This window comes from Pseudorasbora parva, chromosome 6 (assembly GCF_024679245.1).
Source record: "Pseudorasbora parva isolate DD20220531a chromosome 6, ASM2467924v1, whole genome shotgun sequence".
NCBI classification, from domain to species: Eukaryota; Metazoa; Chordata; class Actinopteri; order Cypriniformes; family Gobionidae; genus Pseudorasbora; species Pseudorasbora parva.
The window spans coordinates 25331013-25357931 of NC_090177.1; the positions used below are offsets into that span (position 1 = coordinate 25331013).

At 39.6% G+C, this 26919-nt stretch overlaps 1 protein-coding gene across 1 annotated transcript in view; it reads right to left on the minus strand.

Moving 5' to 3' along the window:
- The window catches only part of flnb (filamin B, beta (actin binding protein 278)), a 126361-nt gene that overhangs the window by 28028 nt on the left and 71414 nt on the right, over positions 1-26919 (minus strand). The window lies entirely within an intron of this gene.

The window sequence follows — 26919 nt, forward strand, 5'->3', positions numbered from 1 at the left end:
AAGATGTAATATATGTTTTTGTTTTACTTATTTTTCACAATAAAGTGATAGATATTTGTGATAGCCTATGAAATGAAAGGGTTAAATTATGAAAAAACAAGAGACAAGGTGACACACACACAGAGTGAGAGAGACCCCCTACACACACACACACACACACACACACACACACACACACACACACACACACACACACACACACAGAGAGAGAGAGAGAGAGAGAGAGTGATCCTGAGAGAGGGGGGGGGTAATTTTTTTTACATTTATATTTTTTTAATTATAATTATTTGTATTAACACAATTATTTAACTTATTATATAAAACAATATTGTCAATGCCCTACAAATAAACCGGTTTTATACATTTATTTTTTTATTCAAACCCAGAATAATATGTTTAATCCTTTAATGCAGGCCAAAGCATTGAGAGGTAATCTTTTTAGACAGAAAAGTGTCTCTCTCTCTCTCTATCTCTCTCTCTCTCTCTCTCTCTCTCTCTCTCTCTCTCTCTCTCTCTCTCTCTCTCTCTCTCTCTCTCACACACACACACACACACACACACACACACACACACACACACACACACTTACACTCATGTCTGGTTCACTATCTTTTTGGGGAATCTTTTTGGTAATGGTTTTTATGCTGTACAAACTATATATCCTGTCCTCCTACACTGCTCCTACCCATCACACAATTTTCTGCATTTTCACCTTTTCAAAAGAACTCATTCTGTCTGATTTATAAGCTTTTGTACCCATTGAGAAGTCCCCATGAGTCTGTGTGCATTCAGGTTTAAGTCCCCACCAGGCTAGAACAACACACACACACACACACACACACACACACACACACACACACAGACACACACACACACACACACACACACACAGACACACACACACACACACACACACACACACACACACACACACACACACACACACACACACACACACACACACACACACACACACACACACACACACACACACACACAGTAGTAATGCTGAAGTATGCTGCAGGCAACTCAAATCAGCTCAGCCCATCCCCCATTCCCCCATCCACAACACATACACACAGCCACACACACACACACACACACACACACACACACACACACACACACACACACACACACACACACACACACACACACACACACACACACAAACACACACACACAGTAGTAATGCTGAAGTATGCTGCAGGCAACTCAAATCAGCTCAGCCCATCCCCCATTCCCCCATCCACAACACATACACACAGCCACACACACACACACACACACACACACACACACACACACACACACACACACACACACACACACACACACACACACACACACACACACACACAAACACACACACACACACACACACACAGCCACACACACACACACACACACACACACACACATATCTGGTTCACTATCTTTCTGGGGACTCACCATAGACGTAATGGTTTTTATGCTGTACAAAACATTAATTCTGTCCTCCTACACTGCTCCTACCCATCACACAACTTTCTGCATTTTCACATTTTCAAAAGAACTCATTCTGTCTGATTTAAAATGTTATAGAAAACAATTAAAAGTATTAGGATATAATAGGTCACTTTCAATTATGTGCAAATGTATTTTTTGCAGCTCAAAATATTGTAAGTTCAGAAGACCAGTGTTATATATATATATATATAAAAATACATTTTTTAAAACTTATTTTTCACAATAAAGTGATAGATATTGCTGATAGCCTATGATATGAAAGGGTTAAATTATGAAAAAAACAAGAAACAAGGCGACATACACAGAGTGAGAGAGACCCCCTCCACACACACACACAGAGTGATCCTGAGAGAGTGAGGGGGGAGGGGAATGACAGACACAAAATCTAAACAGTGAGAGATCATTGTTTTTATTTCACTGTCTGAAAACACTGTTTTTCAATAACAACAATAGTTTTATCTTCAAAACAGTGTTCTCTAGGACATATCCAACCTGGTTACTAAATAAGGCTACACTTCCACCTTCTGGTTATTCTATATGCCGGTTGCTCATTGGTTCTCATTTTTGTCCTTAAACAAAAGGCATTAATCTTCTCATTTTTTTTAAGTTACACACACTACTTTTTTTCCCCTTTTCTTTTTAAAGACAATTAAATGTGTTTTTTCTTTTGTTAGTAATGTTTTTTTATATTTATATATTTTTATTAATAATTATTTGTATTAACACAATTATTTAACTAATTATATAAAACAATATTGTCAATGCCCTACAAATAAACTGGTTTTATACATTAATTTTTTTATTCAAACCCAGAATAATATGTTTAATCCTTTAATGCAGGCCAAAGCACAGCATTGAGAGGTAATCTTTTTAGACAGAAGAGTGGCTCTCACACACACACACACACACACACACAGTAGAAATCAGTGACACGTGTCCCCATGAGTCTGTGTGCATTCAGGTTGAAGTCCCCACCAGGCTAGAAAAAAGAACACACACACACACACACACACACACACACACACACACACACACACACACACACACACACTGTAACGCTGCAAGTTTAAACCGGCCCACACCCCCATCCACCCCCCCCCCCCCCTCCACACACACACACACACACACACACACACACACTGTAGTAAGCTGCAGGTATAAAGCAGCCCATCCCCCCTCCCCACACACACACACACACACACACACACACACTCATGTCTGGTTCACTATCTTTCTGGGGACTCAGCATAGACGTAATGGTTTTTATGCTGTACAAACCATATATTCTGTCCTCCTACACTGCTCCTACCCCAAACCTACCCATCACACAACTTTCTGCATTTTCACCTTTTCAAAAGAACTCATTCTGTATGATTTATAAGCTTTTGTACCCATTGGGACGTCCCCATGAGTCTGTGTGCATTCAGGGTTAAGTCTCCAGCAGGCTAGAAAACCATTCACACACACACACAGAGGCAAGGTTTTTTGCTTGAAAACTTATACAATATTGCCCTCTACTGGTCATTTAAGTGAGAGCATAAGTGTTGAAAAAAAAAAAAAAAACAGCCAGTGTGATATATAGAATAACCAGCAGGTGGGAGTATAGCCTTATTTATGAACCAGGCACTTGTGTGCTTATTTTGTCTTTTTTAGGCTTTTGCTACGGGAAGACCGTTTGAGATATTCAATAACCGTTCGCATTTTAGCATCTTCCGTATATTTACTTCATGTTGTCCGAGTTTGGAGGAGATTGAATGAATCGCTTTTGAGGAGATGGTAAAAACTCAGAGCTTGTTTTTATGATTTTTCAAGATTGAAACCAAATTATCTGACTTCCTGTTGGTCACAGCTAATGACAGTAAATTAGAAAGTTGTCCGGCTCGAAAAGTACAATATATATACCGAGTTTGGTGAATGTAGATAAAACTAACCCCCCACTTTGGACAAAAGTGACACTTCCTGCTGCCAGTTGGTGGCGCTATAACTTTGACTCACAAAAGTCATATCCATGTGATCGTCCTCTTACAACGAACACACAGCTGAAGTTTCATCAAAATGAATTAATGTATGCAAAAGTTATAACACACTTCCTGTTTCCCTTTTCTCGCCATAAATTCGTCTCTTCGCCACGGCCAAACCGTTTGAGATATCAAAAAGTTGCTCGCAATTTAGCATCCTCAGTGTCTTGACTTCATGCTGACCGAGTTTGGTGCTGATCGGGTGAATCGTCTAGGAGGAGTATCGCAAATTCCAGAGCATGCGTTTTCCGAACAACCCATAATAGCTCACTTCCTGTTGGGCTGACACATAACTTAGAGCACGAAAGTTGTTCAGCCCGATGAGCTCTATATGTGTACCGAGTTTCATATATGTACGTGAAAGTGTGTTTGATTTATAGACCACGTTTTCAGACCCCACTTTAGGGGGCGCTGTCGAGCCCCCCTGCCACGCCCGGGTCCCAGACTCAGCCCGGCCCTGATGGCCGCGCATTCTGATGCGTGTGCAAAGTTTCAAGAGTTTTCGAGCATGGGAAAGGCCCCAAAAATGCCCAAATAGTCGGTAAAAAAAATAATAATATATAATTAAAGCTGCGAGCAGCGATGACGGGCCCAAGCCGGTGGCACCGCCACCCCGGTGGGATCAGCTTAACTGTGCACAGCAGGCCAATAGGCATTTAATATGGGAAAAAATAAATAAAGGGACTATGTCAAAGTCAATTGAATTCACCTCATTAACTGCAGCAACTGGTGCTGCTATGACCAGGAACCACAACACTCACATCTCTGAGATCAATTACATTTTATTCATTAATTTTATGTCAGATGATGTCAAATGTCAATTTCAAATGAGTGCAGAATACTGTCCAAATGCTGAAGTTGTATTATCCTTACACTTCTCTTAAAAATAAATTAAGCCAAATCACAGAGACCGCAACAATGATTTTAATATCAGTGTCAGGTAAGAGTAATATGCGTGCATATAATTTATGGAAGTTTATTATTAACAGCCACTTTTATAAAATCATGTGAATTTTTTTTTTTTTAATCCATTTGAATTTTATCAACAACACTGTAAAAAATGATGGTTGTTTTTTGTTGGTTTACCTTAAAAAACTAAGTAACCTGGTTGCCTTGAAATTTTTAGTTTATTGAAATTAAAAATGTGAGTTGATACAATGAAGGAAATTTGTTTAATAAATAGAAACTCAAAATATTATTGTATCTGAACCACATAAAAAATGTGATAAATCATGAAAATAGCACTATTTGGCATGTTTCACTGCGTCATCAGAAATAAAACACACACAATTACCTAATATGCTTAAAAAATCTTTTAATAATCTTTTAATAAAGGTTGTCGAATCTCAAAAAAATTTCATTATATTAACTCAAAATTTCAATTTCAATGAACTCAACATTTTAAGGCAACCAGATAACTTTTTTTCTAAATAATTTTTTACAGTGAAATAATTAGTTTAAAGAGGTGTCATACGTGATCTTTGCAAACACAGCACATGACCTTCTTTAAAGCCCATGTTATAGAAAACAATTAAAAGTATTAGGATATAATAGGTCACTTTCAATTATGAGCAAGCTCAAATCAGCTCAGCCCATCCCCCATCCCCCATCCACAACACACACACACACACACACACACACACACACACACACGCACACACACACACACGCACACACACACACACACACACACACACACACACACACACACACACACACACACACACACACACACACACACACACACACACACAGGCAAGTTTATTTTGCTTCAAAACTTATACAATACAGACACACTGTAGTAAGCTGAAGGTAGAAATCAGCCCCCCCACCTCTCTCCACACACACACACACACACACACACACACACACACACACACACACACACACACACACACACACACACACAGTAGTAAGCTGCAGGTAGAAATCAGCCCCCCTCCCTCTCTCTCCACACACACACACACACACACACACACACACACACACACACACACACACACACACACACACACACACACACACACACACACAGTAGTAATGCTGCAGGCAGCCCTTATCAGCTCAGCCCATCCCCCCCTCCACACACACATACACACACACTTGCATACGTACACTCATGTCTGGTTCACTATCTTTCTGGGGACTCATAGACGTAATGGTTTTTATGCTGTACAAACCATATATTCTGTCCTCCTACACTCCCCCTGACCCTAAACCTACCCATCACACAACTTTCTGCATTTTTACATTTTCAAACGAACTCATTCTCTATGATTTATAAGCTTCTGTACCCATTGGGACCTCAGTTTAGGTCCCTACAGTGACACGAGTCCCAATGAGTCTGTGTGCATTCAGGTTGAAGTCCCCAACAGGCTAGAAAACCACTCACACACACACACACACACACACACACACACACACACACACACACACACACACACACACACACACACACACACACACATAGAGTGATCCTGAGAGAGGGAGGGGGAATGACAGACACAAAATCTAAACAGTGAGAGAATATTGTTTTTATTTCACTATCTGAAAACACTGTTTTGCAATAACAACAATAGTTTTATCTTCAAAACAGTGTTCCCTAGGACATATCCCACCTGGTTACGAAATAAGGCTACACTCCCACCTTCTGGTTATACTATATTTAGTTATTCTACATTTATATTTAAACAAAAGGCATTAATCTTCTCATTTTTTAAGTTACACACTACTTTTTTTTTCTTTTTTTTAAAGACAATTAAATTAGTTTTTTTCTTTTGTTAGTAATTTTTATATTTATATTTTTCTATTAATAATTATTTGTATTAACACAATTATTTAACTAATTATATAAAACAATATTGTCAATGCCCTACAAATAAACTGGTTTTATACTTTTTTTTTTTTTTATTCAAACCCAGAATAAAATGTTTTATCCTTCAATGAAGGCCAAAGCACAGCATTGGGAGGTAATCTTTTTAGACAGAAGAGTGGCTCACACACACACACACACACACACACACACTGTAGAAATCAGTGACACGTGTCCCCATGAGTCTGTGTGCATTCAGGTTGAAGTCCCCACCAGGCTAGAAAAAAGAACACAAACACACACGCACACACACACACACACACACACACACACACACACACACACACACACACACACACACACACACACACACACACACACACACACACAGTAGTAATGCTGAAGTATGCTGAAGGCAACTCTTATCAGTTAAGCCCATCAACCATCCCCCATCCACAACATACACACCCACCCACAAACACACACACATACACACACACTCATGTCTGGTTCACTATCTTTCTGGGGACGTAATGGTTTTTATGCTGTACAAACCATATATTCTGTCCTCCTACACTGCTCCTGCCCCTAAACCTACCCATCACACAAAACTTTCTTCAAAAGAACTCATTCTGTTTGATTTATAAGCTTTTGTACCCATTGGGAAGTCCCCATGAGTCTGTGTGCATTCAGGTTTAAGTCCCCACTAAGCTAGAAAACCATTCACACACCCAGAGAGGCAAGGTTTTTTGCTTGAAAACTTATACAATATTGCCCTCTACTGGTCATTTAAGGGAGAACATAAGTGTTGAGAAAAAAAAAGAAAAAAAAAACTGTGATTATATAGAATAACCAGCAGGTGGGAGTATAGCCTTATTTATGAACCAGGCACGTGTGTTCTTATTTAGTCTTTTTTAGGCTTTTGCTACGGGAAAACCGTTTGAGATATCCAATAACCGTTCGCATTTTAGCATCTTCTGTATATTTACTTCATGTTGTCCGAGTTTGGAGGAGATTGAATGAATCGCTTTTGAGGAGAAGGTAAAAACTCAGAGCTCGCTTTCGACTTCTTGTTATCTTCCAACCAAATTATCTGACTTCCTGTTGGTCACAGCTAATGACTGTAAATTAGAAAGTTGTCCGGCTCAAAATGTACAATATATATACCGAGTTTGGTAACTGTAGATAAAACTAACCCCCCGCTTTGGACAAAAGATGGCGCTACTGAGCCCCTCTACCACGCCCGTTTCTGAATCTTTGCTTGCATCTTCTGGACAGCATGTCTGATGTGTGTGTTGAGTTTCATGTAATTTCAAGCATGTGAAGAGTCTCAAAAACACCAAAAAAGATTATTAGACTTTGACACGTTGCCATGACAACAGTTTTTCTAGAATCAGGAATCCATTAATATGTCTATATCTGCCATGTTTTGACATTATACTGATGAAGTTTGAAGTAAATCGGGTGAAAATAAGATGGGTATTTAAAGTAATTTTGAAAGTGACACACTTCCTGCTGCCAGTTGGTGGCGCTATAACTTTGTCTCACAAAAGTCATATCCATGTGATCGGCCTCTTACAACGAACACACAGCTGAAGTTTCATCAAAATGAATTAATGTATGCAAAAGTTATAACACACTTCCTGTTTCCCTTTTCTCGCCATAAATTTGTCTCTTCGCCACGGCCAAACCGTTTGAGATATCAAAAAGTTGCTCGCAATTTAGCATCCTCAGTGTCTTGACTTCAGGCTGACCGAGTTTGGTGCTGATCGGGTGAATCGTCTAGGAGGAGTATCGCAAATTTCAGAGCATGCATTTTCCGAACAACCCATAATAGCTCACTTCCTGTTGGGCTGACGCATAACTTAGAGCACGAAAGTTGTTCGGCCCGATGAGCTCCATATGTGTACCGAGTTTCATATATATACGTGGAAGTTGGTTTGATTTATAGACCACGTTTTCAGACCCCACTTTAGGGGGCGCTGTCGAGCCCCCCTGCCACGCCCGGGTCCCAGCCTCAGCCCGGCCCTGATGGCCGCGCATTCTGATGCGTGTGCAAAGTTTCAAGAGTTTTCGAGCATGGGAAGGGCCCCAAAAATGCCCAAATAGTCGCGTAAAAAAATAATAATAAATTAAAGCTGCGAGCAGCGATGACGGGCCCAAGCCGGGGGCACCGCCACCCCGGTGGCATCAGCTTAACTGTGCGCAGAAGGCCAATAGGCATTTAATATGGGAAAAAATAAATAAAGGGACTATGTCAAAGTCATTTGAATTCACCTCATTAACTGCAGCAACTGGTGCTGCTATGACCAGGAACCACAACACTCACATCTATGAGATCAATTACATTTTATTCATTAATTTTATGTCAGATGATGTCTAATGTCAATTTCAAAATGAGTGCAGAATACTGTCCAAATGCTGAAGTTATATTATCCTTACACTTCTCTTAAAAATAAATTAAGCCAAATCACAGAGACCGCAACAATGATTTTAATATCAGTGTCAGATAAGAGTAATATGCGTGCATAAAATGTATAGAAGTTTATTATAAACAGCCACTTTTATAAGATCATGTGATTTTTTTTTTTTTATCCATTTGAATTTTATCAATAAATAATTAGTTTAAAGAGGTGTCATACGTGATCTTTGCAAACACAGCGCATGACCTTCTTTAAAGCCCATGTTATAGAAAACAATTAAAAGTATTAGGAAATCACTTTCAATTATGTGCAAATGTATTTTTTGCAGCTCAATATATATATATATAATACATTTTTTAAAACTTATTTTTCACAATAAAGTGATAGATATTGCTGATAGCCTATGATATGAAATGGTTAAATTATGAAAAACAAGAAACAAGGCGACACACAGAGTGAGAGAGACCCCCTCCACACACACAAACACACACACACACACACACACACACACACACACACACACACACACACACACACACACACACACACACACACACACACACACACACACACACACACACACACACATAGAGTGATCCTGAGAGAGGGAGAGTGAGGGGGAAGGGGAATGACAGACACAAAATCTAAACAGTGAGAGATCATTGTTTTTATTTCACTGTTTTGCAATAACAACAATAGTTTAATCTTCAAAACAGTGTTCCCTAGGACATATCCAACCTGGTTACTAAATAAGGCTACACTCTCACCTTCTGGTTATTCTATATGCCGGTAGCTCATTGGTTCTCATTTTTGTCCTTAAACAAAAGGCATTATTCTTCTCATTTTTAAGTTACACACACTACTTTATTTTTTCCTTTTCTTTTTAAAGACAATTAAATGTGTTTTTTCTTTTGTTAGTAATGTTTTTTTATATTTATATATTTTTATTAATAATTATTGGTATTAACACAATTATTTAACTAATTATATAAAACAATATTGTCAATGCCCTACAAATAAACTGGTTTTATACATGAATTTTTTTATTCAAACCCAGAATAATATGTTTAATCCTTTAATGCAGGCCAAAGCACAGCATTGAGAGGTAATCTTTTTAGACAGAAGAGTGGCTCTCTCTCTCACACACACACACACACACACACACACACACACACACACACACACACACACACACACACACACACTCACTGTAGAAATCAGTGACACGTGTTCCCATGAGTCTGTGTGCATTCAGGTTGAAGTCCCCACCAGGCTAGAAAAAAGAACACACACACACACACACACACACACACACACACACACACACACACACACTAGTAATGCTAAAGTATGCTGCAGGCAACTCTTATCAGTTCAGCCCACCCCCCCCACCCCACCCCACACACACACACACACACACACACTCATGTCTGGTTCACTATCTGTTTGGGGACTCACCATAGACATAATGGTTTTTATGCTGTACAAACCATATTCTGTCCTCCTACACTGCTCCTACCCCAAAACCTACCCATCACACAAAACTTTCTGCATTTTTACATTTTCAAAAGAACTCCTTCTGTCTGATTTATAAGCTTTTGTACCCATTGGGAAGTCCCCATGAGTCTGTGTGCATTCAGGTTTAAGTCCCCACCAGGCTAGAAAACCATTCTCACACACACACAGAGGCAAGGTTTTTTGCTTGAAAACTTATACAATATTGCCCTCTACTGGTCATTTAAGTGAGAGCATAAGTGTTGAACAAAAAAAAAAAAAAAAAACAGTGTGATATAGAGAATAACCAGCAGGTGGGAGTATAGCCTTATTAATGAACCAGGCACTTGTGTGCTTATTTTATCTTTTTTAGGCTTTTGCTACGGGAACACCGTTTGAGATATCCAATAACCGTTCGCATTTTAGCATCTTCTGTATATTTACTTCATGTTGTCCGAGTTTGGAGGAGATTGAATGAATCGCTTTTGAGGAGAGGGTAAAAACTCAGAGCTCGCTTTCGACTTCTTGTTATCTTCCAACCAAATTATCTGACTTCCTGTCGGTCACAGCTAATGACTGTAAATTAGAAAGTTGTCCGGCTCGAAAAGTACAATATATATACCGAGTTTGGTGAATGTAGATAAAACTAACCCCCCACTTTGGACAAAAGTGACACTTCCTGCTGCCAGTTGGTGGCGCTATTACTTTGACTCACAAAAGTCATATCCATGTGATCGGCCACTTACAACGAACACACAGCTGAAGTTTCCTCAAAATGAATTAATGTATGCAAAAGTTATAACACACTTCCTGTTTCCCTTTTCTCGCCATAAATTCGTCTCTTCGCCACGGCCAAACCGTTTGAGATATCAAAAAGTTGCTCGCAATTTAGCATCCTCAGTGTCTTGACGTCATGCTGACCGAGTTTGGTGCTGATCGGGTGAATCGTCTAGGAGGAGTATCGCAAATTCCAGAGCGTGCGTTTTCCGAACAACCCATAATAGCTCACTTCCTGTTGGGCTGACACATAACTTAGAGCACGAAAGTTGTTTGGCCCGATGAGCTCTATATGTGTACCGAGTTTCATATATGTACGTGAAAGTGTGTTTGATTTATAGACCACGTTTTCAGACCCCACTTTAGGGGGCGCTGTCGAGCCCCCCTGCCACGCCCGGGTCCCAGCCTTAGCCCGGCCCTGATGGCCGCGCATTCTGATGCGTGTGCAAAGTTTCAAGAGTTTTCGAGCATGGGAAGGGCCCCAAAAATGCCCAAATAGTCGCGTAAAAAAATAATAAATAATAATAACAAAAAATAATCCTTAGAAGAACAATAGGGCTCTGCGCCCTTTCAGGGCTTGGGCCCTAATAATAACAAATAATCCTTAGAAGAACAATAGGGCTCTTCGCCCTTTCAGGGCTTGGGCCCTAATAATAATTAAAGCTGCGAGCAGCGATGACGGGCCCAAGCCGGGGGCACCGCCACCCCGGTGGCATCAGCTTAACTGTGCACAGCATGCAAAAGGCATTTAATATGGGAAAAAATAAATAATGGGACTATGTCAAATTCATTTGAATTCACCTCATTAACTGCAGCAACTGGTGCTGCTATGACCAGGAACCACAACACTCACATCTCTGAGATCAATTACATTTTATTCTTTAATTTTATGTCAGGTGATGTCAAATGTCAATTTCAAATGAGTGCAGAATACTGTCCAAATGCTGAAGTTATATTATCCTTACACTTCTCTTAAAAATAAATTAAGCCAAATCACAGAGACCGCAACAATGATTTTAATATCAGTGTCAGGTAAGAGTAATATGCGTGCATAAAATTAATAGAAGTTTATTATAAACAGCCACTTTTATAAGATCATGTGAATTTTTTTTTTATCCATTTGAATTTTATCAATAAATAATTAGTTTAAAGAGGTGTCATACGTGATCTTTGCAAACACAGCGCATGACCTTCTTTAAAGCCCATGTTATAGAAAACAATTAAAAGTATTAGGACATCACTTTCAATTATGTGCAAATGTATTTTTTGCAGCTCAATATATATACAATACATTTTTTAAACTTATTTTTCACAATAAAGTGATAGATATTGCTGATAGCCTATGATATGAAATGGTTAAATTATGAAAAACAAGAAACAAGGCGACACACAGAGTGAGAGAGACCCCCTCCACACACACACACACACACACACACACACACACACACATAGAGTGATCCTGAGAGAGGGAGAGTGAGGGGGAAGGGGAATGACAGACACAAAATCTAAACAGTGAGAGATCATTGTTTTTATTTCACTGTTTTTCAATAACAACAATAGTTTTATCTTCAAAACAGTGTTCCTAGGACATATCCAACCTGGTTACTAAATAAGGCTACACTCTCACCTTCTGGTTATTCTATATGCCGGTAGCTCATTGGTTCTCATTTTTGTCCTTAAACAAAAGGCATTATTCTTCTCATTTTTAAGTTACACACACTACTTATTTTTTCCTTTTCTTTTTAAAGACAATTAAATGTGTTTTTTCTTTTGTTAGTAATGTTTTTTTATATTTATATATTTTTATTAATAATTATTGGTATTAACACAATTATTTAACTAATTATATAAAACAATATTGTCAATGCCCTACAAATAAACTGGTTTTATACATGAATTTTTTTATTCAAACCCAGAATAATATGTTTAATCCTTTAATGCAGGCCAAAGCACAGCATTGAGAGGTAATCTTTTTAGACAGAAGAGTGGCTCTCTCTCTCACACACACACACACACACACACACACACACACACACACACACACACACACACACACACACACACACACACACACACACACACACACACACACACACACACACACACACACTGTAGAAATCAGTGACACGTGTCCCCATGAGTCTGTGTGCATTCAGGTTGAAGTCCCCACCAGGCTAGAAAAAAGAACACACACACACACACACACACACACACACACACACACACACACACACACACACACACACACACACACACACACACACACACACACACACACTAGTAATGCTAAAGTATGCTGCAGGCAACTCTTATCAGTTCAGCCCATCCCCCCCCACCCCACCCCACACACACACACACACACACACACACACACACACACACACACACACACACACTCATGTCTGGTTCACTATCTGTTTGGGGACTCACCATAGACATAATGGTTTTTATGCTGTACAAACCATATTCTGTCCTCCTACACAGCTCCTACCCCAAAACCTACCCATCACACAAAACTTTCTGCATTTTTACATTTTCAAAAGAACTCATTCTGTCTGATTTATAAGCTTTTGTACCCATTGGGAAGTCCCCATGAGTCTGTGTGCATTCAGGTTTAAGTCCCCACCAGGCTAGAAAACCATTCTCACACACACACAGAGGCAAGGTTTTTTGCTTGAAAACTTATACAATATTGCCCTCTACTGGTCATTTAAGTGAGAGCATAAGTGTTGAACAAAAAAAAAAAAAAAAACTGTGTGCTATATAGAATAACCAGCAGGTGGGAGTATAGCCTTATTTATGAACCAGGCACTGGTGTGCTTATTTTGTGTTTTTTAGGCTTTTGCTACGGGAAAACCGTTTGAGATATCCAATAACCGTTCGCATTTTAGCATCTTCTGTATATTTACTTTATGTTGTCCGAGTTTGGAGGAGATTGAATGAATCGCTTTTGAGGAGAGGGTAAAAACTCAGAGCTCGCTTTCGACTTCTTGTTATCTTCCAACCAAATTATCTGACTTCCTGTCGGTCACAGCTAATGACTGTAAATTAGAAAGTTGTCCGGCTCGAAATGTATAATATATATACCGAGTTTGGTGAATGTAGATAAAACTAACCCCCCACTTTTGACAAAAGATGGCGCTACTGAGCCCCTCTACCACGCCCGTTTCTGAATCTTTGCTTGCATCTTCTGGACAGCATGTCAGATGTGTGTGTTGAGTTTCATGCAATTTCAAGCATGTGAAGAGTCTCAAAAACACCAAAAAAGATTATTAGACTTTGACACGTTGCCATGACAACAGTTTTTCTAGAATCAGGAATCCATTTATATGTCTATATCTGCCATGTTTTGACATAATATTGATGAAGTTTGAAGTAAATCGGGTGAAAATAAGATGGGGATTTAAAGCAATTTTGAAAGTGACACACTTCCTGCTGCCAGTTGGTGGCGCTATAACTTTGACTCACAAAAGTCATATCCATGTGATCGTCCTCTTACAACGAACACACAGCTGAAGTTTCATCAAAATGAATTAATGTATGCAAAAGTTATAACACACTTCCTGTTTCCCTTTTCTCGCCATAAATTCGTCTCTTCGCCACGGCCAAACCGTTTGAGATATCAAAAAGTTGCTTGCAATTTAGCATCCTCAGTGTCTTGACTTCATGCTGACCGAGTTTGGTGCTGATCGGGTCAATCGTCTAGGAGGAGTACCGCAAATTCCACAGCATGCGTTTTCCGAACAACCCATAATAGCTCACTTCCTGTTGGGCTGACGCATAACTTAGAGCACGAAAGTTGTTCGGCCCGATGAGCTCTATATGTGTACCGAGTTTCATATATGTACGTGCAAGTGTGTTTGATTTATAGAGCCCGTTTTCAGACCCCACTTTAGGGGGCGCTGTCGAGCCCCCCTGCCACGCCCGGGTCCCAGCCTCAGCCCGGCCCTGATGGCCGCGCATTCTGATGCGTGTGCAAAGTTTCAAGAGTTTTCGAGCACGGGAAAGGCCCCAAAAATGCCCAAATAGTCGGTAAAAAAAATAATAATATATTAAATATGTTTTTTTTCTTTTGTTAGTAATGTTTTTTTAAATATTTATATTTTTTTATTAATAATTATTTGTATTAACACAATTATTTAACTAATTATATAAAACAATATTGTCAATGCCCTACAAATAAACTGGTTTATATACATGAATTTTTTTATTCAAACCCAGAATAATATGTTTAATCCTTTAATGCAGGCCAAAGCACAGCATTGAGAGGTAATCTTTTTAGACAGAAGAGTGGCTCTCTCTCACACACACACACACACACACACACACACACACACACACACACACACACACACACACACACACACACACACACACACACACACACACACACACACACACTGTAGAAATCAGTGACACGTGTCCCAATGAGTCTGTGTGCATTCAGGTTGAAGTCCCCACCAGGCTAGAAAAAAGAACACGCACACACAGTAGTAATGCTGAAGTATGCTGCAGGCAACTCTTATCAGTTAAGCCCAACCACCATCCCCCATCCACAACAACCCCCCCCCCCCCCCCCCCACACACACACACACACACACGCACACACACACTGTAGAAATCAATGACACATGTCCCCATGAGTCTGTGTGCATTCAGGTTGAAGTCCCCACCAGGCTAGAAAAAAGAACACACACACACACACACACACACACACACACACACACACACACACACACACACACACACACACACACACACACACACACACACTAGTAATGCTAAAGTATGCTGCAGGCAACTCTTATCAGTTCAGCCCATCCACCCCACACACACACACACACACACACTCATGTCTGGTTCACTATCTATTTGGGGACTCACCATAGACATAATGGTTTTTATGCTGTACAAACCATATTCTGTCCTCCTACACAGCTCCTACCCCTAAACCTACCCATCACACAAAACTTTCTGCATTTTTACATTTTCAAAAGAACTCATTCTGTCTGATTTATAAGCTTTTGTACCCATTGGGAAGTCCCCATGAGTCTGTGTGCATTCAGGTTTAAGTCCCCTCCAAGTTAGAAAACCATTCACACACACACACAGAGGCAAGGTTTTTTGCTTGAAAACTTATACAATATTGCCCTCTACTGGACATTTAAGGGAGAGCATGTGTTGAAAAAAAAAAAAAAAAAAAACACAGTGTGATTATATAGAATAACCAGCAGGTGGGAGTATAGCCTTATTTATGAACCAGGCACTTGTGTTCTTATTTTGTGTTTTTTAGCCTTTTGCTTTGGGAAAACCGTTTGAGATATCCAATAACCGTTCGCATTTTAGCATCTTCTGTATATTTACTTCATGTTGTCCGAGTTTGGAGGAGATTGAATGAATCGCTTTTGAGGAGAAGGTAAAAACTCAGAGCTCGCTTTGCCACTTCTTGTTATCTTCCAACCAAATTATCTGACTTCCTGTTGGTCAGAGCTAATGACTGTAAATTAGAAAGTTGTCCGGCTCGAAATGTACAATATATATACCGAGTTTGGTGAATGCAGATAAAACTAACCCCCCACTTTGGACAAAAGTGACACTTCCTGCTGCCAGTTGGTGGCGCTATAACTTTGACTCACAAAAGTCATATCCATGTGATCGGCCTCTTACAACGAACACACAGCTGAAGTTTCATCAAAATGAATTAATGTATGCAAAAGTTATAACACACTTCCTGTTTCCCTTTTCTCGCCATAAATTTGTCTCTTCGCCACGGCCAAACCGTTTGAGATATCAAAAAGTTGCTCGCAATTTAGCATCCTCAGTGTCTTGACTTCATGCTGACTGAGTTTGGTGCTGATCGGGTGAATCGTCTAGGAGGAGTATCGCAAATTCCAGAGCATGCGTTTTCCGAACAACCCATTATAGCTCACTTCCTGTTGGGCTGACGCATAACTTAGAGCATGAAAGTTGTTCGGCCCGATGAGCTCTATATGTGTACCGAGTTTCATATATGTACGTGAAAGTGTGTTTGATTTATAGACCACGTTTTCAGACCCCACTTTAGGGGGCGCTGTCGAGCCCCCCTGCCACGCCCGGGTCCCAGCCTTAGCCCGGCCCTGATGGCCGCGCATTCTGATGCGTGTGCAAAGTTTCAAGAGTTTTCGAGCATGGGAAGGGCCCCAAAAATGCCCAAATAGTCGCGTAAAAAAATAATAAATAATAATTAAAGCTGCGAGCAGCGATGACGGGCCCAAGCCGGTGGCACCGCCACCCCGGTGGCTTCAGGCAAATTGTGCAAGACAGGCAATATGCATTTAAACAGGAGAGTATTTTAAAATCGCTCAAATATGCCACATTTACCGCAGCAGCTGGTGCCGCTATGACCACAAGCCACACCCTGGAATTTAAATATAGATGAATTCTAATGTAATATGATATAATAGGTAATTTTCAAATATGTGCAAAGTTATCTTTTGCAGCTCAAAATTTTGTAAGTCCAGAAGGCCAGTATTTAATTCATGGTCTTTTTATTTTATTAACACAATTGTTAAACGAATTATATAAAACTATATTGTTAGTGCCTTACAAATGAAGTTGGATTCACCACATTAACTGCAGCAGTTGGTGCTGCTATGACTACGAACCACAACAGTCACATCTATGAGATCAATTCAATTTAATGAATCAGTTTCATGTCAGATGATGTCACATCGATTTTAAATGAGCGCAGAATACCGTCCGAATGGTGATATTGTATTATCCTAACACTTCTCTACATGTGTTTTTGACCTACCTTAGCTATTTATAATCTTATGCAATTAAGCATGCTTTCATTTCAATATTTGTAGCATCCAATAAAAAAATGTTAATTACAAAATTACCAATTGGAGCCAAATCACAGAAACTGCAGCAATAATTTTAATATTAGTGTCAGGTAAGAGTAAGATGCGCGTCTAAATTTTATGGAAGTTTATTATAAACTTTATTATAAAATTTACTTAGACTGACTGGGTAAACCCAGCCTGATCTGCCAGCGATTTGACTTCGCCCTGCAACACAGTCTGAAAACCTGTACATTCATTTCTACTGCTTCTGTTACACTTTTGCGGGAACAAATCACAGACTAACTTATTCACCTGGCACGCTATTGGCGAGTTTAGTAGTCTGTTTAGTTGACTATCCAATTGCATACAGAGTCATTCAAATAATGCTCATTGATCACATCTTAAATTGAGCTTGGTCTGGTGATACCCAGACAACTTATAAACTAGAAAATCATGTGAAATTTACTTTTTAAATCAATTTGATTTTTATCAGTAAATAATTAATTTTAAGACATGTGTCTTTTCAAAAACAGAATGACCTTCTGTAAAGCCCATGTATAGAAAACACGCGCACACACACACACACACACACACACACACACACACACACACACACACACACACACACACACACACACACACACACACACACACACACACACACACACACAATTTCAAGCATGCTAAGTCTCAAAAACACCCAAAAAAATAATTAAAATGACACTTTGCCATAGCAACAGTTTATAAAATATCAGGAATCCATTCGTATGTCTATATCTGTCATGTTTTCACATTATACTGATGAAGTTTGAAGTAAATCGGGTGAAAGTAAGACAGTGGTTTAAATTTTTTTCAAAAAGTGACACATCCTGCTGCCAGTTGGTGGCGCTATAACTTTGACTGAATATTGGAATGTAGATGTCTTCAGGCCAGGACTCTTGTCAAACATGTGAAGTTTGAGGCAGATCGGACATTGTATGCCTGAGGTACAACAAATTCCTGTGTCATGGCAAAACATCAACATTTGTGAGGCCGCCACAGACACACCCTTCAAGGAAAACTCAAGATCTTCCCAATTTAACACCACAAAGGCCTTTAGATTAGACTGTGCAAATACGATGTTGATATGATTAAATCTCTAGGAGGAATTTGTTAAAATACAACGTCTGGCAATGGCAAAAACTGCACCAATTTACCAAAGAAAATTCAAAATATCTCACTTCCTGTTGGTTTTTCAGATTTGGCGCCTTGGGTCTTTTTTGTAGGTATTGGGCTGCTGAATGCGTCTACTGAATTTTCATACTCATACATGAAACGTAGCGTGAATGACGCTTAATTTAAATTTTGTAGGTGGCGCTATCGAACCATTTTGCCACACCTAATTCTGAAACCCATATCAGATGTATGTTTTCACCACTTCTGATGCTTGTGCAAAGTTTCATGAGTTTTCATGCATGTTTAGGCCCTCAACAATGTAATTCATTTGGGAAAAGAAAAATGATGGTTTTAGCAATTACAATAAGGTCCTCACACCTTAAGCCCTAAATATCTGAGTTCCTGTTCGTCGGAGCTAATGACTGTAAATTAGAAAGTTGTTCAGCTCAAAGAGAACAATATATATACAGAGTTTGGTGACTGAAGATAAAACTAACCCCCCCCACTTTTGACAAAAGATTGCATTACTTTTGTCAAAAGATGGCGCTACTGAGCTCCTCCACCATGCCCGATTTTAAGTCTTTGCCCATATCTACTGGACAGCATGTCTGATGTGTGTGTTGAGTTTCATGTAATTTGAAGCATTTTAAGAGTCTCAAAAGCAGCGAAAAAGAATGTTATAGTTTGATGTGTTGCCGAAGAAAATTCAAAATATCTCACTTCCTGTTGGTTTTTCAGATTTTGCGCCTTGGGTCTTTTTTGTAGGTATTGGGCTGCTGAATGCGTCTACTGAATTTTCATACTCATACATGAAACGTAGCGCGAATGACGCTTAATTTAAATTTTGTAGGTGGCGCTATCGAACCATTTTGCCACACCTAATTCTGAAACCCATATCAGATGTATGTTTTCACCACTTCTGATGCGTGTGCAAAGTTTCATGAGTTTTCATGCGTGTTTAGGCCCTCAAAAATGTAATTCATTTGGGAAAAGAAAAATGATGGTTTTAGCAATTACAATAAGGTCCTCACACCTTAAGCCTTAAATATCTGAGTTCCTGTTCGTCGGAGCTAATGACTGTAAATTAGAAAGTTGTTCGGCTCAAAGAGAACAATATATCTACAGAGTTTGGTGACTGAAGATAAAACTAACCCCCCCACTTTTGACAAAAGATTGCATTACTTTTGTTAAAAGATGGCGCTACTGAGCTCCTCCACCATGCCCGTTTTTAAGTCTTTGCCCATATCTACTGGACAGCATGTCTGATGTGTGTATTGAGTTTCATGTAATTTGAAGCATTTTAAGAATCTCAAAAGGAGCGAAAAAGAATGTTATAGTTTGATGTGTTGCCGTGGCAACAGTATATACAATATCAGGAAGTGCTTACCAGCTTTATATCTGCTATGGTTTGACATTATACTGATGAAGTTTGAAGTATATCGGGTAAAAATAAGATGGTGATTTCAAAGCATTTTGAAAGTGACACACTTCCTGCTGCCAGTTGGTGGCACTATAACTTTGACTCACAAAAGTCATATCCATGTGATCAGCCTCTTACAACGAACACACAGCTGAAGTTTCATCAAAATGAATTAATGAATGCAGAAGTTATAACACACTTCCTGTTTCCCTTTTCTCGCCATAAATTCGTCTCCTCGCCACAGCCTAACCGTTTGAGATATCAAAAAGTTGCTCGCAATTTAGCATCCTCAGTGTCTTGACTTCATGCTGACCGAGTTTGGTGCTGATCGGGTGAATCGCCTAGGAGGAGTATCGCAAATTCCAGAGCATGCGTTTTCCGAACAACCCATAATAGCTCACTTCCTGTTGGGCTGACACATAACTTAGAGCACGAAAGTTGTTCGGCCTGATGAGCTCTATATGTGTACCGAGTTTCATACATGTGCGTGCAAGTGTGTTTGATTTATAGACCATGTTTTCAGACCCCACTTTAGGGGGCGCTGTCGAGCCCCCCTGCCACGCCCAGGTACCAGCCTCAGCCCGGCCCTGATGGCCGCAGATTCCGATGCGTGTGCAAAGTTTCAAGAGTTTTCGAGCATGATAAGGGCCCCGAAAGTGCCCGAATAGTCGAAAAAGCTAAATTGTCCTTAGAAGAACAATAGGGCTCTGCGCCCTTTCAGGGCTTGGGCCCTAATAACGAAAAAAAATAATCCTTAGAAGAACAATAGGGCTCTGCGCCCTTTCAGGGCTTGGGCCCTAATTAAAGCTGCGAGCAGCGATGACGGGCCCAAGCCGGGGGCACCGCCACCCCGGTGGCATCAGCTCAACTGTGCACAGCAGGCAATAGGCATTTAATATGGGAAAAAATAAATAAAGGGACTATGTCAAAGTCATTTGAATTCACCTCATTAACTGCAGCAACTGGTGCTGCTATGACCAGGAACCACAACACTCACATCTATGAGATCAATTACATTTTATTCATTAATTTTATGTCAGATGATGTCTAATGTCAATTTCAAAATGAGTGCAGAATACTGTCCAAATGCTGAAGTTGTATTATCCTTACACTTCTCTTAAAAATAAATTAAGCCAAATCACAGAGACCGCAACAATGATTTTAATATCAGTGTCAGGTAAGAGTAATATGCGTGCATAAAATTTATAGAAGTTTATTATAAACAGCCACTTTTATAAAATCATGTGAAATTAAATTTTTTAATCCATTTGAATTATATCAATAAATCATTAGTTTAAAGAGGTGTCATACGTGATCTTTGCAAACACAGCACATGACCTTCTTTAAAGCCCATGTTATAGAAAACAATTAAAAGTATTAGGATATCACTTTCAATTATGTGCAAATGTATTTTTTGCAGCTCAAAATATTGTAAATTCAGAAGACCAGTGTTATATATATAATACATTTTTTAAAACTTATGTTTCACAATAAAGTGATAGATATTGCTGATAGCCTATGATATGAAAGGGTTAAATTATGAAAAACAAGAAACAAGGCGACATACACAGAGTGAGAGCGACCCCCTCCACACACACACACACACACACACACACACACACACACAGAGTGATCCTGAGAGAGAAGGGGGGGGGGAGAAGGGGGGGAATGACAGACACAAAATCTAGACAGTGAGAGAACATTGTTTTTATTTCACTGTCTGAAAACACTGTTTTGCAATAACAACAATAGTTTTATCTTCAAAACAGTGTTCCCTAGGACATATCCAACCTGGTTACTAAATAAGGCTACACTCCCACCTTCTGGTTATTCTATATGCCGGTTGCTCATTGGTTCTCATTTTTGTCCTTAAACAAAAGGCATTAATCTTCTCATTTTTTTAAGTTACACACACTACTTTTTTTTCCTTTTCTTTTTAAAGACAATTAAATGTGTTTTTTCTTTTGTTAGTAATGTTTTTTTAAATATTTATATTTTTTTATTAATAATTATTTGTATTAGCACAATTATTTAACTAATTATATAAAACAATATTGTCAATGCCCTACAAATAAACTGGTTTTATACATGAATTTTTTTATTCAAACCCAGAATAATATGTTTAATCCTTTAATGCAGGCCAAAGCACAGCATTGAGAGGTAGTCTTTTTAGACAGAAGAGTGGCTCTCATACACACACACACACACACACACACACACACACACACACACACACACACACACTGTAGAAACCAGTGACACGTGTCCCAATGAGTCTGTGTGCATTCAGGTTGAAGTCCCCACCAGGCTAGAAAAAAGAACACACACACACACACACACACACACACACACACACACACACACACACACACACACACACACACACACACACACACACACACACACACACAGTAGTAATGCTGAAGTATGCTGCAGGCAACTCTTATTAGTTAAGCCCATCCACCATCCCCCATCCACACCCCCCCCCCCCCCCACACACACACACACACACACACACACACTGTAGAAATCAATGACACATGTCCCCATGAGTCTGTGTGCATTCAGGTTGAAGTCCCCACCAGGCTAGAAAAAAGAACACACACACACACACACACACACACACACACACACACACACACACACACACACACACACACACACACACACACACACACACACTAGTAATGCTAAAGTATGCTGCAGGCAACTCTTATCAGTTCAGCCCATCCACCCCACACACACACACACACACACACTCATGTCTGGTTCACTATCTATTTGGGGACTCACCATAGACATAATGGTTTTTATGCTGTACAAACCATATTCTGTCCTCCTACACAGCTCCTACCCCTAAACCTACCCATCACACAAAACTTTCTGCATTTTTACATTTTCAAAAGAACTCATTCTGTCTGATTTATAAGCTTTTGTACCCATTGGGAAGTCCCCATGAGTCTGTGTGCATTCAGGTTTAAGTCCCCTCCAAGTTAGAAAACCATTCACACACACACACAGAGGCAAGGTTTTTTGCTTGAAAACTTATACAATATTGCCCTCTACTGGACATTTAAGGGAGAGCATGTGTTGAAAAAAAAAAAAAAAAAACACAGTGTGATTATATAGAATAACCAGCAGGTGGGAGTATAGCCTTATTTATGAACCAGGCACTTGTGTTCTTATTTTTGTGTTTTTTAGCCTTTTGCTTTGGGAAAACCGTTTGAGATATCCAATAACCGTTCGCATTTTAGCATCTTCTGTATATTTACTTCATGTTGTCCGAGTTTGGAGGAGATTGAATGAATCGCTTTTGAGGAGAAGGTAAAAACTCAGAGCTCGCTTTGCCACTTCTTGTTATCTTCCAACCAAATTATCTGACTTCCTGTTGGTCAGAGCTAATGACTGTAAATTAGAAAGTTGTCCGGCTCGAAATGTACAATATATATACCGAGTTTGGTGAATGCAGATAAAACTAACCCCCCACTTTGGACAAAAGTGACACTTCCTGCTGCCAGTTGGTGGCGCTATAACTTTGACTCACAAAAGTCATATCCATGTGATCGGCCTCTTACAACGAACACACAGCTGAAGTTTCATCAAAATGAATTAATGTATGCAAAAGTTATAACACACTTCCTGTTTCCCTTTTCTCGCCATAAATTTGTCTCTTCGCCACGGCCAAACCGTTTGAGATATCAAAAAGTTGCTCGCAATTTAGCATCCTCAGTGTCTTGACTTCATGCTGACTGAGTTTGGTGCTGATCGGGTGAATCGTCTAGGAGGAGTATCGCAAATTCCAGAGCATGCGTTTTCCGAACAACCCATTATAGCTCACTTCCTGTTGGGCGAAGCTTATGACTATGAGTGCGGAAGTTGTTTGGCCCGATGAGATCTATAAATGTACCGAGTTTCATACATGTACGTGCAAGTGTGTTTAATATATAGATCCTGTTTTTCAAGGGGGCGCTGTTGAGCCCCCTGCCACGCCCGGGTCAAAGGCCTCTGCCCGACCCTGTTGGCCGCGCATTCCGATGTGTGTGCAAAGTTTCAAGAGTTTTCGAGCACGTTAAGTGCCCCAAAAATGCCCAAAAGGCGAAAAGATAATAATAATAATAATAATAATAATAATAATTAAAGCTGCGAGCAGCGATGACGGGCCCAAGCCGGGGGCACCGCCACCCCGGTGGCATCAGCTTAACTGTGCACAGCAGGCAATAGGCATTTAATATGGGAAAAAATAAATAAAGGGACTATGTCAAAGTCATTTGAATTCACCTCATTAACTGCAGCAACTGGTGCTGCTATGACCAGGAACCACAACACTCACATCTATGAGATCAATTACATTTTATTCATTAATTTTATGTCAGATGATGTCTAATGTCAATTTCAAAATGAGTGCAGAATACTGTCCAAATGCTGAAGTTGTATTATCCTTACACTTCTCTTAAAAATAAATTAAGCCAAATCACAGAGACCGCAACAATGATTTTAATATCAGTGTCAGGTAAGAGTAATATGCGTGCATAAAATTTATAGAAGTTTATTATAAACAGCCACTTTTATAAGATCATGTGAAATTATATTTTTTTATCCATTTGAATTTTAATCAATAAATAATTAGTTTAAAGAGGTGTCATACGTGATCTTTGCAAACACAGCACATGACCTTCTTTAAAGCCCATGTTATAGAAAACAATTAAAAGTATTAGGATATCACTTTCAATTATGTGCAAATGTATTTTTTGCAGCTCAAAATATTGTAAATTCAGAAGACCAGTGTTATATATATAATACATTTTTTAAAACTTATTTTTCACAATAAAGTGATAGAAATTGCTGATATAGCCTATGATATGAAAGGGTTAAATTATGAAAAACAAGAAACAAGGCGACATACACAGAGTGAGAGCGACCCCCTCCACACACACACACACACACACACACACACACACACACACACACACACACACACAGAGTGATCCTGAGAGAGAAGGGGGGGGGGGGGGGGGGAAGGGGGGAATGACAGACACAAAATCTAAACAGTGAGAGAACATTGTTTTTATTTCACTGTCTGAAAACACTGTTTTGCAATAACAACAATAGTTTTATCTTCAAAACAGTGTTCCCTAGGACATATCCAACCTGGTTACTAAATAAGGCTACACTCCCACCTTCTGGTTATTCTATATGCCGGTTGCTCATTGGTTCTCATTTTTGTCCTTAAACAAAAGGCATTAATCTTCTCATTTTTTTAAGTTACACACACTACTTTTTTTTCCTTTTCTTTTTAAAGACAATTAAATGTGTTTTTTCTTTTGTTAGTAATGTTTTTTTAAATATTTATATTTTTTTATTAATAATTATTTGTATTAACACAATTATTTAACTAATTATATAAAACAATATTGTCAATGCCCTACAAATAAACTGGTTTTATACATGAATTTTTTTATTCAAACCCAGAATAATATGTTTAATCCTTTAATGCAGGCCAAAGCACAGCATTGAGAGGTAATCTTTTTAGACAGAAGAGTGGCTCACACACACACACACACACACACACACACACACACACACACACACACACACAGACACACACACACACACACACACACACACTGTAGAAACCAGTGACACGTGTCCCAATGAGTCTGTGTGCATTCAGGTTGAAGTCCCCACCAGGCTAGAAAAAAGAACACACACACACACACACACACACACACACACACACACACACACACACACACACACACCACACACACACACACACACACACACACACACACACACACACACACACACAGTAGTAATGCTGAAGTATGCTGCAGGCAACTCTTATCAGTTAAGCCCATCCACCATCCCCCATCCACAACCCCCCCCCCCCCCCCCCCCCCCCCCTCCCACACACACACACACACACACACACTGTAGAAATCAATGACACATGTCCCCATGAGTCTGTGTGCATTCAGGTTGAAGTCCCCACCAGGCTAGAAAAAAGAACACACACACACACACACACACACACACACACACACACACACACACACACACACACACACACACACACACACACACTAGTAATGCTAAAGTATGCTGCAGGCAACTCTTATCAGTTCAGCCCATCCACCCCACACACACACACACACACACACACACTCATGTCTGGTTCACTATCTATTTGGGGACTCACCATAGACATAATGGTTTTTATGCTGTACAAACCATATTCTGTCCTCCTACACAGCTCCTACCCCTAAACCTACCCATCACACAAAACTTTCTGCATTTTTACATTTTCAAAAGAACTCATTCAGTCTGATTTATAAGCTTTTGTACCCATTGGGAAGTCCCCATGAGTCTGTGTGCATTCAGGCTTAAGTCCCCACCAGGCTAGAACAACACACACACACAGAGGCAAGGTTTTTTGCTTGAAAACTTATACAATATTGCCCTCTACTGGACATTTAAGGGAGAGCAT